The sequence below is a fragment of the Zingiber officinale genome, chromosome 4A (assembly GCF_018446385.1).
Source record: "Zingiber officinale cultivar Zhangliang chromosome 4A, Zo_v1.1, whole genome shotgun sequence".
Classification (NCBI taxonomy): domain Eukaryota; kingdom Viridiplantae; phylum Streptophyta; class Magnoliopsida; order Zingiberales; family Zingiberaceae; genus Zingiber; species Zingiber officinale.
In genome coordinates this window covers 30,342,300-30,360,316 of record NC_055992.1, presented here as the reverse complement: position 1 = coordinate 30,360,316, position 18,017 = coordinate 30,342,300, and positions in this window count along the sequence as shown.

Genomic DNA, 18,017 nt, shown 5'->3' with positions numbered 1-18,017 from the left:
CACGAAGTAATGAAAATATCTGCAGCGGAAAACAATAGTAGTAAACCCGAATGTTCAATGTAAAGTCCACAATACAAACCCACGATACAAGTATATAAGATGCAAAAGCAAAATATAATCCAACAAAGAAAATCCTCGCGATAACGGGGCTAGCGACTGGAATCTCTCCTGACGACCTCAACCTGAAAAATAATAACAACGGGGTGAGTTCAAAGAACTCAGCAGGTAATCCAATAGATATGTACAGCAACATATAACTACCAGTAATATCCTAAGGTACAGTCTCCTAAACCATAGGACCTACAGTACAGTCTCCTAACAATATAACAGGTATGCATAGCTGAATAAACGGTAATGAGTAACCAGAAGCATGTAATACAGTTTACAGCAAGAATAAGAAGAAATGCATAACTGAAATAAACTGTGCTCACCTGCGAGGCTTGGGCAACTGACTGTCAACATACAAAGATAAAAATAGTCAGAGCAAAAGCATGTATCCTGTATGCATGTCAATCATATGCAATCACCAAAATGCATCAATCATAACGAATGCAATCCGTGCATATGATGCAATATGACATGGTCACCCCTGTCAACCAGTCAGCCATCTCACACACAATGGTGAGACCGAGTGGGTAGGGCTGTGACACCGTGCACTCTGCCGTCACTACCCCTGATGACCGAGTGGACGGGATGCTGTCGGAGTACACCTATCCTCCTACCTCAAACATAGTGAGGGAGCGCAATGCTCTCAACTCCCGGTACGCGATGACGGGGAGGGATCCCTGTCTGCTACCACGCTGCAGTCACACTACCCATGAGCGGACCAGCGGAGCACTACAGAGCTACTGCCATACACACCCTACTGTGTTGTGCCACTACCCATGCAGTGAAACACGTTGTGTGCAGGCCTATGTAGCCGGTCGACGAGCTCAACAATAATGGAGTCGTCAATCGCCCAGCATGCAATCATGCGATATGGTGCATGCGGCTACAATATGACATACCTGAACAAAGCCTCCTCCATATATGTGTGTGCCCAAAAGGTAAACGCATATAAATAACCATGATATAAACAGCATAAATCTAAAGACATCACATATAACAATGATGTAAGTATCATGAATCCAAGAGCATGTATCACACATGTAAAGCAACTAATCCAGTAGAGTAAAGCACTATAGATATGCATCTCTATGAACATATATATACATGGCAAGAGGTAAATATCCAATCCTGAAGTAAAGCAACTAGCAGATGAAGCATGTGATAGGTATCAACTAGCTAAGACCAGGGAAGAAAATAATCTACTATCTGCCACTAGTAATTATATATAAGCTACACATATCATAAGACATTATCAAAAGATAAGTCAGAGGGTACCCGCCTCAAATAGAAGGTACAATCCAGTCCTAATCCAATATCGAGATGCTCGTCTCGAATCAGAGTCCTGTGTCAAACAACATATATATTTTATTTAGCTAGATTCAAATGAAATAGCTAAATAAAATTCCTAAAAACTAAATTAGGGCAAAACCCTAATCACCACAATCACAACTTACCAATTTAAATCTAATGGTCGATTAGGGTTAGTTACCTAATCCCTAATCACCAATTAGATTAGAAATCCAACGGTTGATTAGGGTTAATTACCCTAACCCTAACCATTTCATTGGATTTATTCTACACAATGACATCTATGCAATTTAACAACTAATTACAACATGTATCCAAATCCCTCCACATAAACAACTAAGTAAAACCCTAATTCCAATCTAGAACAAGATCATCTAGAATTCAAATCACCCTACACACCTTACCTCGATCCAGTTGTCGTTGATTGTTGAAACCAGAGAAGCTACTGGTTGAAGTGTTGTCGGAACCAAGAACAACTCCACAGCAAGAACAGAACAGAACATGACCTCACCCGACTGCTATCAATCTGATCAAGCAGGAGGTCAAGTGGTGGAGATCACCAATCAAGCAAGACTCTCCTAGCCTCTGCCGACATCTCAAATGATCCCATCATCTTCAACCGAGACCTAATCAACCACAAGAAGATGAGGATCAAGAATAGGGTATCGGTGATCAGAGAAGAGATCGGGGGAATGGCTCCCGGCGAATCTAGGGCACAAATCAAAGAACAGGGAAGAGGAATAAGGTTCGGATTACTTACCCATTGAAGCCCTAATCGCCCCTTCCACGCCGGCGATCGGGTGGCACGGCTCGATCCAGATCCGACCAAGGAAGAGATGGATTGCACTGTGAACAGTGCGAGGAAAGGAAAGGGAAGGTCGATTGGCTAGGAGACAACACGAATCAACCCCCCCGCCGTGCCCTAGTTGCCGTATCGCCGACGATCGATCATTGAATCCACAGAACCGCAACCCCTCGATCAAAGGAGATCGGTACTCCACTAATCCCGTCGTGCTCCAGCAAGCTCCGGTGACTCTACTGGTTTCCGTCGAGGTCGACAGCCGCCGGAACCGTCGGCTTTGCTCCTTCCGCAAGAGAGAACAGAGGGAAGGGAGAGATCAGAGAAGTTTGCGTCGGGGCAGAGGAGAAGGGTCGGGTAGAGAATCGGCGTTTTTGGGGTTGGGGGAAGAATTAATAAAGGAAAAGAATTTATATTAAACACTTTTCCTCACTTAAATGGGTATCCCAAACAGGCTTATTCCGCGCCCGAATTTAATCCCCTCAAAACCTATCGTACGAGCTCCGAAAAATTCCCAGAAAATTTCTAAAAATTCCGGAAAAATCCTATAAGGCTATTTTCCAAATAACCCTATTAATTAAATTTTCCGAGATCTCACAATATTAGTTTTGGTGCTATTCTTGAATACGAACGACCTTATTCTCAATACAAAGTGTTAGTTCTTTGCTATTTAATAAATATGATAAGCCTATTTAATAGCATTTCAAATTCAGCCTTTGTTATTTTGTTAGCATGATATTCTATTGGGTATGTGCAGCATTGATCCCTTTATTACTAGGTTTCATTTGCTACTGAAATAACATGAGCAGTGTTGAATTATAATTTAGTTGCTAGTTTCTTGTTTTGATATATATGCATATATGTGTTAGTTAGCTTTTAATAGCTCTTTAATCTAAAGCATATAGTTAGTTGTTTTTGCTATTTTAATAAGATGAATAGCCATGTATTTTAGTGGAATGATTATGTGCCCTATTAAACCTTTTGAGGATTATGGGTAACTACAAGTAAGAAAAAGACCAAGGTCTAGTTAGAAAAGATAACAAGTAATTTAAAGTAAGAGGCTAGTGCCCGACTTCCGAGGTTGTTGTTAAACAAATCCAGGTGACCAATTCCGAGGTCTTGGCCCTGGTAAGACCGAGGTCTTTATCCTCATAGAACTGGAGGCTCGCTACCTCAGTTACTATTAGAGAGCGCGCATAAGATGGTACTAAGCCTAGGCCCAAAAAAAAAGAAGAAGAAAGAAAAAGAAAAAGAAGAAGAAAGAAAAGTAAAAGTAAAAGAAATTAAAAGATTAATCTCAAGTATAAAGCTATAAGTAAATGAAACAAGTACCACCTATGTTTAGAATCAACAGAAGTTTAGTTCCTTTAATTCTAAGCATACAACATGAGTTTCATTACTTTTCTTATCAGTTTAGTGAGCATGTTTAGTTTTATTTCCAGTATTCAGCTTTATTCTGGTATATCATGAGTATGCAGTTTATTTGAGTACTTTGCTATTAGATGAGTACATGTAGCTTTTCTTTTAGCATTTCAGTTTCAGTATCGTTTGCATTTTTATGCACTTCGAGTTTTTGTGAGATAGTTTAGTACTTAGTAAGTGTTTCGCTTATAGATTTATTTTTTCCTCCTACTGCAGATAAAGGAAAAACTAAAGTATGAAAGGAAGACGACAAGGTGGTGGTGGTGAAGGTGTATGATGGCTGGACTATGGAGAGATCAAGAGTTTGCTAAGGAGTTGTCAAAACTTACCTGTTTAGAGTTTCCTTTTCTTTTCTCCTTAATGCTATGATGAAGTTGAGATTGTAATTGAGTCTATTCCGCACTTGTAGCTTGTTATGTCCTATCGTTGGAGTTCTATTTGTCTACTATTGCTAGAATAGTTTCCTTTTAGTTATTGTGTTATTATTACTGCGTGGGTGTGGAAAAATATGTTCCAACCGCCTGTGGCTGTGTATATAGTGTTTGTATTGTTGATTTGGTCACCGGTACAGGGGAGACTCTGTCGAAATTTTTCGGTAGAAATTCCTCTAGGGTCGTGATAAATCTAAGTGTCGCTAATAATAGCATAAGTGACACTAGTGAGTAGAGTAGTAGTTAAGTAACGGTCATCCTTAGAGAGTAGTAGAAGTAATAAGAAGGGTGGTTGTTACATAAGATTAAAATTAAAATTAAAATTACAATTAAATCTCGAAATTTAAAAAAAAATATATTTTAATCTTAAAAATTGATTTTAAACTTAAAAATTCATTTAAAAAATAAATTTTAAAAATTATTTTAACTAAAAAATTATCTTAAAAATTATCTAAAAAATTATTTTAACTTAAAAATTACTTTCACATAAAAATCATTTTAAAAATTACTTTAACATAAAAATCATTTTAAAAATTATTTTAATTTAAAAAATATTTTAAAAATTTTAAAAATCATTTCAAAAATTCTTTTTTAAAAAAATATTTTAAAAACAATTAAAAATCATCTTTAAAATACTTTTAAAATTATTTAAAAACTTTTAAAACTCATTTTAAAAATTATTCTAAAAATTATTTTAAAAACATTTAAAAATCATCTTTAAAATACTTTTAAAAATTATTTAAAAACTTTTAAAACTCATTTTAAAAATTATTCTAAAAATTATTGTCACGCCCCGAGAGTAAGGTTGTCCGACGAAAAACGGACAGCACCTCCCCTGTAGCAGTGACAAATAGAACCGGTATACAACACCACAGATAATACATATACAAATATATACCACAACCACGCAGATAATATACAGCCCACACGGCTGTAAAGTCAAACACAGCGGAAAACAAGAATAACAAAGATAATATAACAAAAACTCACCGCGGGCCGGCTCGGCTTGACTCATCGGCAAAACAACCAAATACGAATAACAAGTCCACAGCTCAATTATTACAATGCTAAATTCAAAGGTTTAACTCACAATAAAATGAAAACCAAAACCGTAAAACCATCCTCAGAAGTGACATGGGACCGGCAGTCGGGATCCTCCTCCAAGCGTACTAGCATCGCTATCAGCTACCTGGTGAAATTACCAATGCGGGTGGTGAGTATAAAACTCAGCGGGTAATAGGATAGACAGTGCATGAGTATCATAAAGAACAGGAATACAAAAGGATACAGTCTCGGAAAGATAAATAGCAGATACTACAGGGTAAACAAAGTATATATATATCCATACCTGAAACCATATCCTAGGCTAACAGTGTAAGGTCTGAGATAAAGTAAACTGCTACAGTACTGCTCATAACTACCAGAATCACATAATAAGTATACTGCAGTAGTAATCAGTGTCCAAGCATATATAACAGGTATGTGATAACAGAACTGCATAAGTAAGCATAAACAGCATAAGCAGGTATATCAAAAAGTAGCGTATGCACGGATGGTCACTCCCGCCCACCCCTCAAGTCCATGACCCCAGTATGGACGAGAGGCCGGGACAATGACAAACTGTACACACTCCAGCTACCACTACTCTCGAGTGGCCGAGGGGACAGTTGCATAGTAGCTGAATAGCTACGTCTGCGACGGGGGTCCCTGCTGCCCGCGACTCCAGCAGACACTACCCATGAGTGAGCGAGTGGGGGGCACGACAGGACATGCGGCACGCTCCAAGCTACCACTACCCATGAGTGGCCGAGCGTGCGGCCCAGGCCAACGACCGTCTCAACCACAAGGGAGCCAAAGTCGTCGGCTATGCATGCAATGACATGATGCGAATAATGCAACAGTCATCATATATATATAACAGGGAATCAGGTATGCTACATGAATCCGCATGCTCAATACTAAGCATAAATAAACAGTAATCAAACAGGTAAGCATGGCATCTAGTATCTGCTAGGTATCAAGAATAACAACGGGAGACTGTATAGATAAGAAAGTGATCATCTCAAAGCTTGAGTGGATAAAGTATCAAGCACAAGAAATAAAATGAGTGGAGTCAAGATAAATACTGCATATATGAAACTAACTCATGCACTTAAACCGATATCTAAAGGAGCAAGTTAAGAAGTACCCGCCTCTAAATGTAGACTGGATCCGACGTCGACCTCGTCACGACACCCTCCTCGATCAGAGTCCTGTGTCAACGTATCAATTTAACTAAGTACATTTGAAACTAAACAACTAAACCACTGTGTAAGACAGGTGAATTTAATCTAAATTCCATCCATTACCCCAACGAAACCATTCCAATCTACTACTAACCAATCCAAAACCCTAACCGTATACCTTCAGATCCTAAAATTAGAATTTCCCCCAAATCATGCATTTGTTCCTACTACACCAATGCACCAATACGTATTTAAATTAAAACATGTATCCACAATCTAAAGTTTACCTTACAGAAGTCTCCCCACTGATAACTTGCTGTCAGAAGGTGAAATCGCCGGCACTAGTACACGGATGCTGCCCACATTGTAGATCCACAGATCTGAGCTCTTAACAGAGCTATACGCATCACAAACATCCCAATTGATGCATAATCAGTATCGAATTCAATCTAAAACCAACATTAAGGTCTACAACCTAACATCTGTATTGGCAGGGGTCTTACCCAAGGAATCCCGGATGAACAACAGTAGTGGGAGATTGTGGCAGAACACCTCACGGTATGCCACTGCTAGAAACGAAACTCAATCAATAAAATCTCACTGAATTCCTCACTAGATCTACAAATCGAACTTCTGGAGTGGTGTATAACTTACCTGATGTTTCCCGGGCGAAGAACAACTGCTGAGAGTTGTGGCCGAGCCCCTCACAGCAAGCCACTGCCCAAAACCATCCCACAAAATCCGTTCACCCTCTCATCCGACATCAAATCGCAGATCCCATGGCTAAAAGAAAACCCTAATCGAAACCATACCTCAACCTTCTTTACTGCCCGGAACCACCACATGCGGCGGAGAGAAACCTGACCAGATCCACTCGGCTCTAGCCTCGGGAAGACGAGATAGTTGCCTCCTGTACAAGTTCTTGCTGCTATCGAGCTCTGGAACCGGCGATACCTCCCTCAGTGTCACCGGAGCTCAAATCTGCTCCCGTACTGAGATTCCTCGCGCGCCGCTACTCCCCGGAGAAGGCTCCACCGCCGCGACCTCCGTTAAGGGCTTGAGAAGATCGGAGGCTCGATCTACGACAAGGCGCCGGCGATCGGGTGCGAGCGTGTGTCGAGGTCGAGTCCGTCGGCGAGATCGGGAGGAGATAACACGAAATGAGGGTGTCGGCGTTTAAGAATTTGGCACAGTAGCTTCTCAAACGGGGTTTATAAAGGTAGGGTTTTATTAATCTAGGTTGTTATTACTCCTTAAACGGTAATTTTCATAACCACTTTATGTTTAAAAATTTATCCCCTTAAACACTTCCATAGGACCTCAAAATAAATCCAGAAAAATACCTAATAATTCCTGAAAAATCCTACTAGGTTATTACTCTAATAACCCATATTATTGGATGGTCGGATTTTACAATTATTTTAAAAACTTTTAAAACTCATTTCAAAAATTATTTTAAAACTTTTAAAACTCATTTTAAAAATTATTTTAAAAACTTTTAAAACGCTTTTTAAAAAAAATTTTAAAAACTATTTTAAAAATCCTTTTAAAAACTATTTTAAAAAATTATTTTAAAAATCCTTTTAAAAACTATTTTAAAAAATCCTTTTAAAAACTATTTTAAAAAATCCTTTTAAAAACTATCTTAAAATTTTTTTAAAAAAAAATTCTTTTAAAAACTATTTTTAAAAATTATTTTAAAAATCCTTTTAAAAACTATTTTAAAAAATCCATTTAAAAACTATTTTAAAAAATTATTAAAAAAAAGCCTTTTAAAAACTATCTTAAAAATTATTATTTTAAAAAAAAATCCTTTTAAAAACTATTTTAAAAATCCTTTTAAAAACTATTTTAAAAAATTATTTTAAAAATCCTTTTAAAAACTATTTTAAAAAATCATTTTAAAAAATCCTTTTAAAAACTATCTTAAAATTATTTTTAAAAAATCCTTTTAAAAACTATTTTAAAAATTATTTTAAAAATCCTTTTAAAAACTAATTTAAAAGTCCTTTTTAAAAACTATTTTAAAAATCCTTTTAAAAATTATTTTAAATATCCTTTGAAAAATTATTTTAAAAAAAATCCTTTTAAAAATTAGTTTGGAAATCCCTTTAAAAATCATTTTTAAAACTATTTTAAAAATCCTTTTAAAAATCATTTTGAAAACTTTTATACACTGTTTTAGAAATCCGGTTAGAAATCCCTTAAAAATAATAATAATAATAATAATAATAATAATAATAATAATAATAAATCTTTTAATTTCATTTAAAACTTAGACATCTAACTTAAAAACTTCCATTAACTTAAACTTTTAATTTAATTATGTAATTAATAAGTAGAACTTAATTGTTTAAATCTAACTTTATTTGAGAACTAAAATTGACTTGAATTAAATCTTACTTAATTGTGTTTAATAATTTTAACTTCAGGCTATCTTCAAACTAAATTAATCCTACTTAAAATGAAGTAAATAAAAAAAATAATTACAACTAACACTTTCATTGACCAACTCAATCAATTAATACGAAATTTAAGTTATTTTACCAAGTATTAAATTATTAAATCAAGTAAAAATTAATCGATAAATTATTGATCATGGTTAACTGTTATTGAATTAATAAAATCTTATTTTATTTAACCTTAAACTAAAGCTTAAGCACCTGAATCTAAAATTAATTATTGATTAATCAAACTCAAATAAATAATTACACCAAAGATACAGAGATAATTATGTAAATAACATAAGTGTTACTAACACTGTATCCACTTCTAGTACTTAAGCCTGAAAGTCTAGAGTTCGAATCTTGGGGGAGGCAAAAATCCACTGTCATGGGTGGAAAGACCTAGTGAGTAACGGCACGGCCAAAGGGTCGTCGGTCGACGACATGAGAGGTCGCCAAATGGGCCGACGACATAAGGGCAGCCAGTGGGCTGCCGCAAGGGCCGCCCAAGAGGCTAAAGGGTCGGTTCGTTACAAAAACACTTAGGTACAAAAATGTATTGAGGCTGTAAAATTTAATATAACCAAACCTTAGTATTAACTTAAGGGGGAAATATTAAATTAAGGGGAGTAACAAATTCAGGAGGAGGTTGAATTTTACCTGGTTTTTGAAAACTCTACTTTTGTAAAATTATCTTTATAGAACTTATGTTCAAAAAATGTTTCAAGTTCAAGTCTATTTTAAAAAATTAAATTCTGGACCTATAAACTTATGTTTGAAAGTTTGAAATTTTAAAAACTTGGTCTCACAAACTTAAGAATTAAATTTTAGATATTAAATCTGATTTTTTTACTTTTGCAAAATTATTTTATTAACAAGTGAAAATTGTTTCAAACTCAAACTTACTTTGAAAATTAAATTAATTTTAAAAATTGGAACTTATACACTTATGTTTGAAAATTAGCTTCTTTGAAAGTCAACTTCAACTTTAGCCTTTGTAAATTTATACTTGCAAAAATTATCCTTTGAAAATCTGCAAACGTATTACTAAGTTATTTTTCCAAACTTAGCCTTTTTGTTATTTTAATCACTAAGTTGAAAAGCAAATATTATTTCTTTTTAAAATTTATACTTAGCTTTATAAAGGTTAAGAGATACTCTTTAAAGTAAAATCTTTAATTATTTTAACTCCCTTAAGTTAACTTGACATTACTTCTTGCAAAATTTTCTCTCTCTTTTTACATTGTCTATATTCTGTAATTACTTGATCTATGTTTATATTTGATGAATGCCAAAGGGGGAGGGATAAGTGGTTAAGTTAGAGCAACAAAATGTCAAATTTAAAAACTAACTTAAAAACCTTGCTTGTTTTACTTGCATTTGTTTTTACACTAACTTAACCAGGTTGTCATTCCATCAAAAAGGGGGAGATTATTGGTGCAGTTAGCACTAACGGTTTAACCCAGGTTTTGATGAATGACAAAATAGGTAAGTTAGTTTTGTTGTTGATCTAACACTCTAACCGAGTGTGCAGGTGAAGTCCAGACAGGTCGACGGGCTGACCGGATGTCTGGCACGAAGCCCAGCTAGGTCGACGGGCTGATCGGATAGCTTGCACGAAGTCCAAGCGGATCGACGGGCTAACCGGACGCTTAGCACGAAGTCCAAGCGGGTCGACGAGCTGACCAGACGCTTGGCACGAAGTCCAGCTAGGTCGACGGGCTGACCGGATAGCTGGCACGAAGTCCAGACGGGTCGAAGGGCTGACCGGACGTTTGGCAGGTAAGTAAAGGTAAGTCACTAGAGGGGAGTGATTGTGAGGACGCCTTCTCGGGAAGGAAACTTAGGTGCCGATCCGACTTAGAACTATTTCGGAACTCTAAGTCGAGATCTTGACTAGATTCCGGTCTCGGAGAGACGGAATCTAATTCATACTCCTTATGATTCTAACTATAAACTGTGCTAACAATTCCTTATGATTCTAACTATAAACTGTACTAACAATTTATTTTACAGGATATACATTGCCTCGGACTAACCTTGTCTTGCAGGAGAAGGAGTCTCTGGAGAAAGGTGGTCCGGGCGCCCGGAGGGGATCCGGGCGCCCAGAGGCAAGTTCTATCCAGTTCACGGCGTCGACACGTGGAGCTCACTGGTTGGGCCTGCTACGTCACACTAGGGCACTCGGAAGGGATCCGGAGAGCTCCGAGTCTCCTATATAAGGAGGGTCAAAGGTGGAGCTTAAAATACAACTCTGAATTGACGATCTACTCTCATGCGCTCCTGCGACGTTGCGACGCTACTCCGACAAAACTCCGTTCTTTTCTTATTGCTTTATATTTGTCGGTATTTTACCTCTAGCTTTTCTGTACTTAATTCTTGTAATCAATTATTCGAATTGCTAGTGGATTGCCCAACGAAAGCACTCGACGAGTGCGGGCCTTGAAGTAGGAGTTGACACAGGCTCTGAACCAAGTAAAAAGAACCTGTGTTAGCCTTGTTCTTTTTTTTACTTTACTTTTCCGCTGCGTTTACTTTGTGCGAAAGTTCTATATCGATATTCACCCCCTATCGATTCTTCACGATCCAACACTTAAGACTCTTGTGGTCACTATAGATTTTGCACTTTTCACCATATAAATAGTGTCTCTAAATCTTCAGGGTGAAAACTATTGCTGCTAGCTCGAGGTCATGAGTGAGATAATTCTTCTCATGCACCTTCAGTTGCTGGATGCATATGCAATAACTCACCCATGCTGCATTAATACTGTGCCCAAACCGAGCTTCGAAGCATCAGTGTACTCCTCATACTCTCCCTGCTCTAATGGCATAGCTAGAACTAGTGCTGTGGTAAGTGCTTGCTTCAATTGCTCAAAACTGTTCTGACAATCAGCCCCCCATATAAATCTGGCATTCTTCTTTCTCAAGCTGTCAAGGGTACTGCAATGGAGGAGAACCCCTTGATGAATTTACGATAGTAGCTAGTTAAGCCCAAGAAACTGCGTATCTCAGTTGCATTTCTAGGCACTGACCATCCCCTGACAGCCTCGACCTTAGTTGGATCAACCTCTACTCCTTCCTTCGAAATGGCATGGCCTAAGAATGTCACCTTCTCTAACCAGAATTCACACTTGCTGAACTTCGTAAACAACTTCCGATCTCATAGTATCTATAACGTCATCCTCAGGTGCTGCCGATGCTCCTCCTCACTCTTTGAGTAGATCATGATGTCATCTATGAATACAATAATGAACCGGTCCAAGTACGACTGAAATACACGGTTCATAAGGTCCATGAAGACTGCTAGGGAATTTGTCACTCCGAATGCCATTACCAAAAACTCAAAATGCCCATAACGAGTCTTAAAAGTTGTCTTATGCACATTTGGCTCTCTCACCCTCAACTGATGATACCCCAATCGAAGATCTATCTTTAAGAATACTGAAGCTCCTTGTAATTGATCAAATAAGTCCTTGATCCTTGGCAATGAGTATTTATTTTTCACTGTCACTATGTTCAGTTCTCGATAGTCGATACAGAGTCTCATGCTTCTGTCTTTCTTTTTCACAAAAAGCACCGGTGCGCCCCAGGGAGAGAAACTAGGGTGGGTGAATCCCATATCTAGCAACTCCTGAAGTTGACCCTTCAATTCTTTCATTTCTGTAAGTGCTAGGCGATAGGAGACCTTAGAGATCGGCACTGCCCCAGGTTCCAACTCAATGGAGAAGTCCACCTCTCTCTCGAGTGGAATGCCGGAAATATCGTCTGGAAATACATCGAGAAAGTCTTTGACCACCTCCACTTCTTCAATTGAATAGTGAGTCGTATCAGGAATGGAAATGACGTTGGCTAGGAATCCTTGACCTCCTCTACGTAGCAGTTCCCTCGCCCGAATGCAAGAGATCATGTGCGGCCTCTGTTTGTGCCAGGCTGCTTTAAAGACGAATGGTTCCCTGCCGGGTGGTCGGATAGATATTGACCTCTGCCGAAAATCGATCGAAGCTCCATGTAGACTAACTAGCCCATGCCCAAAATAATGTCAAACTTCGGCATTGGTATCACAATAAGGTCTGCATGTACAACATCTTCATGTAATTGGAGCTCCACATTCTTCACTAAACTAGTAGATGACATCACTTCTCCCGAGGGTATTGTAATCCTAATTTCCAATTCCGTGTTCTCAGGTAAGATTCCCAACCGCTTCACGAAGGATGCGGAGATAAACGAGTGTGTAGCTCCAGAATCTATCAAGGCATAAGTGGCTATGCCTGTTATAATTATCCTACCTGCAACTACAACTCCGTCACTTTCCATACAAAAGACCCTAATTCGGTACCCACAAACTAATATAACTTAATAATATTTGCATTTGAACTGAGCACTCCAAATAGTATGTAACGACCCAATTTTCCTCATTATGAGTTCTAAAAGTTCTTAAAAATATTTAGAAATACTTTAGAAAAATACTAGAGATTTTTAGAAATTTTTAGAGTATTTTTATGTAATTTTTGGAGGTCGTTTGATATTTTTACTAAACGAAGGAAGTTTCGACAAAAAAATATCCAAGCCGAGAATTGAACCCACGACCTTTGACTCGGTCAAAACCCGGCTGACCAGGTGTGCAAATAGATTTTTCTGTTTAGAAAAGGTAGCGAATTTATTTAAGATAGTTAACAGAATATTGGATTATAAAAGGGATAAGTTGATGTTGGATTTGTCTGTTTAGAAAAGGTAGCGAATTTATTTAAGATAGTTAATAGAATATTGGATTATAAAAAGGGATAAGTTGATGTTGGATTTGTCTGTTTAGAAAAGATAGCGAATTTATTTAAGGAGTTAACAGAAATATTAAGTTATAAAAAGGGATAAGTTGATGCTTCTCTCCTTCTCTTCTGCGTACGATGGCGGAGCTCGGGCAGAAAATGAAAGGGAGTTAGGGCATCATCTCTAGCGGCCGGCCAAGGTCCTAGAAGCCCTTTTTGTTCGATTGTGATTCCAAGAATCAAGGTAAGTGCTTCTCACCTGCAGTAGGAGTAGTTTCGGACCTTTGTTCTTCTTGAATTCGAAGCATAAGAAGCGCTTATAGTGTAGATTTTTAATTAAACCTATAGTGCAGATTTTAATTAAGCTTATAATGTATATTTTTATGTAGAGCTTATATTGCAGATTTTAATTAAGCGCTTATAGTGTAAATTTTTAATTTAGCCTATAGTGCAGATTTTAATTAAGCTTATAATGCAGATTTTTATGTAGAGCTTATATTGCAGATTTTAATTAAGCGCTTATAGTGCAGAATTTTAATTAAGCCTATAGTGCAGATTTTAATTAAGCTTATAATACAGATTTTTGTGTAGAGCTTATATTACAGATTTTAATTAAGCGCTTATAGTGCAGATTTTTAATTAAGCCTATAGTACAGATTTTAATTAAGCTTATAGTGCAGATTTTTATGTAGAGCTTATATTGCAGATTTTAATTAAGCGCTTATAGTGCAGATTTTTAATTAAGCCTATAGTACAGATTTTTAATTAAGCATATAGTGTAGATTTTTATGTAGGCTTATAGTGCAGATTTTAATTAAGCTTATAGTGCAGATTTTATGTTTGCATAGTATGCAGAAATAGTGTAGCATAGAATGCAGAATCTTGATTAGAATAGTATGCAGAATTTTGATTAGCATAGTATGCAGATTTTTGTTTATGCATTTCAAAGTTAGAATTTGTTTAAACATTTCAGTTTTTAAAGAAGCATTCTTTTATTAGAGGTATTAACAAATATAAGAAAGATAAAGAAAAGAAAGAAAAAGGCCAAGGCCTTAAGTAGATTCCAAAGTTAAGACTTTAGGGATTTTGGCACACAAGGTGCTCGTTAAAATGCCGAGGCATTATATATTAGAAGTATTAAAAGATAACAAGTATTTTACTTTTATCAGTGACACTATACTGGACTCTCAGTTATCCTTGGGTTGGGCTCCCATAATCGTCCCTAGGTTTAGATAACCTAGTATGCAGGACTCTCAGTTGTCCTTGGGCTGGGCTCCCATAGTCGTCCCTAGGTTTAGATAACCTAGTAAACCCTACTAGATTCGGGACCAGCTATCTCGGGTCTAGTTAGGGATGCGCGCATAGCAAGTACAGTTGTCGGGCCCAAGAAGAAAGTTGATTATTATTTTGAAGTATTAAAGTATAAGTTTTCAAACAAAAGAAATAAGCTTCACATAAGTTTAAAATTCAGCAAGTTTAGCTTTCTTATATACTGACATGTTGTTTAGATTTGCTTACATGTTTAGTATTTCAGTATGCTATGTTTCGTTTGGTATTAGATGAGCATTCAGTTTCTAGATTTCTTTCAGCTTACATGCATACTCGAGTTTTGTGAGTTAGATAGCGCTTACTAAGAAATTTTACTTATAGATGCATTTCCTCTTACTGCAGATAAAGGAAAGGAAAAGCTATAGTAAAGGAAGGCGACAAGGAGGTGCGGATGGATGTGTGATGCCTGGACTATAGAAGCCTTGGGATTTAGCATAAGAATTTATTAACAAAGAGTTGAGTAGAATGTATTAGATGAGTCATTTAGTCTTCCGCTGCTAGTTACTTGTATGTTTTGAGTTCTCCGAGAGTTTTAGGAATTACTATCAACATGTGTGCAATGTTAGTTAAGTAAAGTTAGTAGTCCAGTAGCACTCCGCCCTCGTAGACTAGTAGTGAGGAGGGTGGGGTGTTACATAGTATGACAATATACAGTGCTGAAGTCAGTCGAAATACTTGTGATAAGCGTAGTGTTTGGCTCTGCCTGCTCGGTATGCATCGCGAAAACTCGACCAGTCACGGGTTGCATCAGCTTCGGGCAATCAACAACTTTATGGTCGTCTTCCCCACATTTGAAGCACTTACCTGATCCCCATAGGCACTTGCCAAAGTGATGACGGTTGCATTCTTTCTACAAGGGTTTGTCTCCTGCTCTCGGAGCACCTGCCTTTGGAGGTTGTTTTTGTTGTCCCTGAGGCTTTTGTGGTTTTACAAATGGCTTCTTGTTCTGTTGCTGTTGCTGTGGGTACTATCTCTTTCTTTGCATCTCATCATCAATATCCTTCAGGGTCTGCTCGACCCGGAAGGCCCTGATAATAGTAGTAGAGTACTTTGTCAGGTCTGCCATCAAAACGTAGCGATGAATAGTATTGGTTGGTTCTAGGAAGATCATACCAGTTCCACTGTACAAAAATTTTGTACAAGTGTCGAACCTTTCCTAACAACCTATTGTGTTATTTAGAAATTAAATTTGGAATCGCAAACGAAACTTAACATTATTGATTCCAAATTTAACTTATCTGTTCTTAATGGTTTAGACTTGGATCGCAAGCGGAAATTAATACTATTGATCCAAATCTACCTATGTTACAAATTTAATTAAATATTTATTTCGAAAATTGGCTCCCAGGTCAAACATGACGAGGCACATGACCTTCTTGGGTATGGGAGCATCCACCACTGCCTCAACAAAGCCTCTTAACGAAATTCAATATTTAATTTTCTAAAATAACATTAGGTTTAACCAAAATGAACAATCGAATCACAAATTCGAAAAACAAAACAAAGGAAACACAACTTCGAATATCTAATCCGAAAATCTAGAATCATATGCCTCTCATATTTGGAATTCATACAAAGAAAAATTAGCATGATGCGGAAAATAATTACTAGTTATATCTTTCTTTGTATGCAACTACCTCTTGATCTTCTACCGTATTCCTCTTCTTATCTCGGACGTTGTGTGGGCAACGATCTACCGAGATGAGAACCACCCAAGCTCTTCTTCTTCCTCACCAAGTTTTGGCCACCAAGACTCCTCCAAGGATGTAGAGGTTCGGCCACCACCACCAAGCTCCAAGGGATGCAAGAAACAAAGCCTCCTTTCTCTCCTTCTTCTCCTAGCTAGAACCGGCCACCAACAAGAGCTCCAAGAGAGGGATGAAACCGACCACTAAAGAAGAAGAGAAGAGGAAAAGAAGAAGCTCTAGGGTCGGCCACCACCAAGGAAGAGAGGGAAGAAAATAGAATAGAGTAGTTACCCATGAAGGCACTCCTACCCCCTCTTTTATAATCCTTGGTCTTGACAAATAAAGAAACATTAAATAAAATCCTCCTTATTTTCATTGTCATGAAAAGGAAAATTTAATTTATTAAAACCAATTTCCTTTTCTTAAATATTATGGTCGGCCACCTCATTGCTCCAAGCAAGGAAAGTTTTAACACAAAATTAAAACTTCATAATTTGTTTCCGGAAATTTTAAAATAAAAATTTCTCTAATAATTTTTCCCTTCATGATTGATTATAAAAGGAATTTTATAAATTAAAATCTCTTTATTAAAACATGTGAATGATTTCCAAAAAGGAAAGTTATCTTTCAAAATTAAAATCTTCTTCGCAATCTACAAATAAGGAAGGATATCAAATCTTTTCTTAATCTTGTGTAGAAACTTATAAAAGGAAATATATAATTTTAAACTCTCTTTTTTAAATCATGAACATGGTTACAAAAAAGGAAAGTTCTATCAAAAAATTAAAATCTTCCTTTTAACTACAAATAAAGGAATATATCAAATCTTTCACTTAATCTTTTTTAGAAAACTATAAAAGGGAAGATTTAAATTTTAAACTCTCTCTTTTAAAACCATGATATCCACATAAGAAAAGATTTTAAAAATTAAAATCCTTTTAATATGATGTGGCCGACCACACCAAGCTTGAGTTTAAGCTAGGGTCGGCCACACGACTTAACTCATCCTCTTTACTTGGCCGGCCCAAGCTTGAGTTCCAAGCTTGCTTGGCCGACCCCCTTTAGGATGGATATAAAGGTGGCTAAGAAGTGGGTATATGGTGAGTATAAATCTCTATATGCAAGAGGCTACGATAGGGACCGAGAGGAGGAATTGGTTTTGGTCTCCTGATGAAATTAACCTTCCCATGTTCGCCCCGAACACCCAACTTAATTTCATCAATAATAATTCATACCACTAATGAATTATTATTGAACTACCGCACCAATCCCAAATTATATTTTGGGCTCCTTATTATGAGCGTGTCAGTCTCCCAGTGTTTAAGATATCGAATGTCCACTAATTAAATGAGTTACAGACAACTCTCTTTAATTAATATCTTAGTCCAAGAGCAGTACCACTCAACCTTATCGTCATGTCGGACTAAATTCACCTATAGGGTTTAACATGATAATCCTTATGAGCTCCTCTTGGGGACATTATCAACCTAGATTACTAGG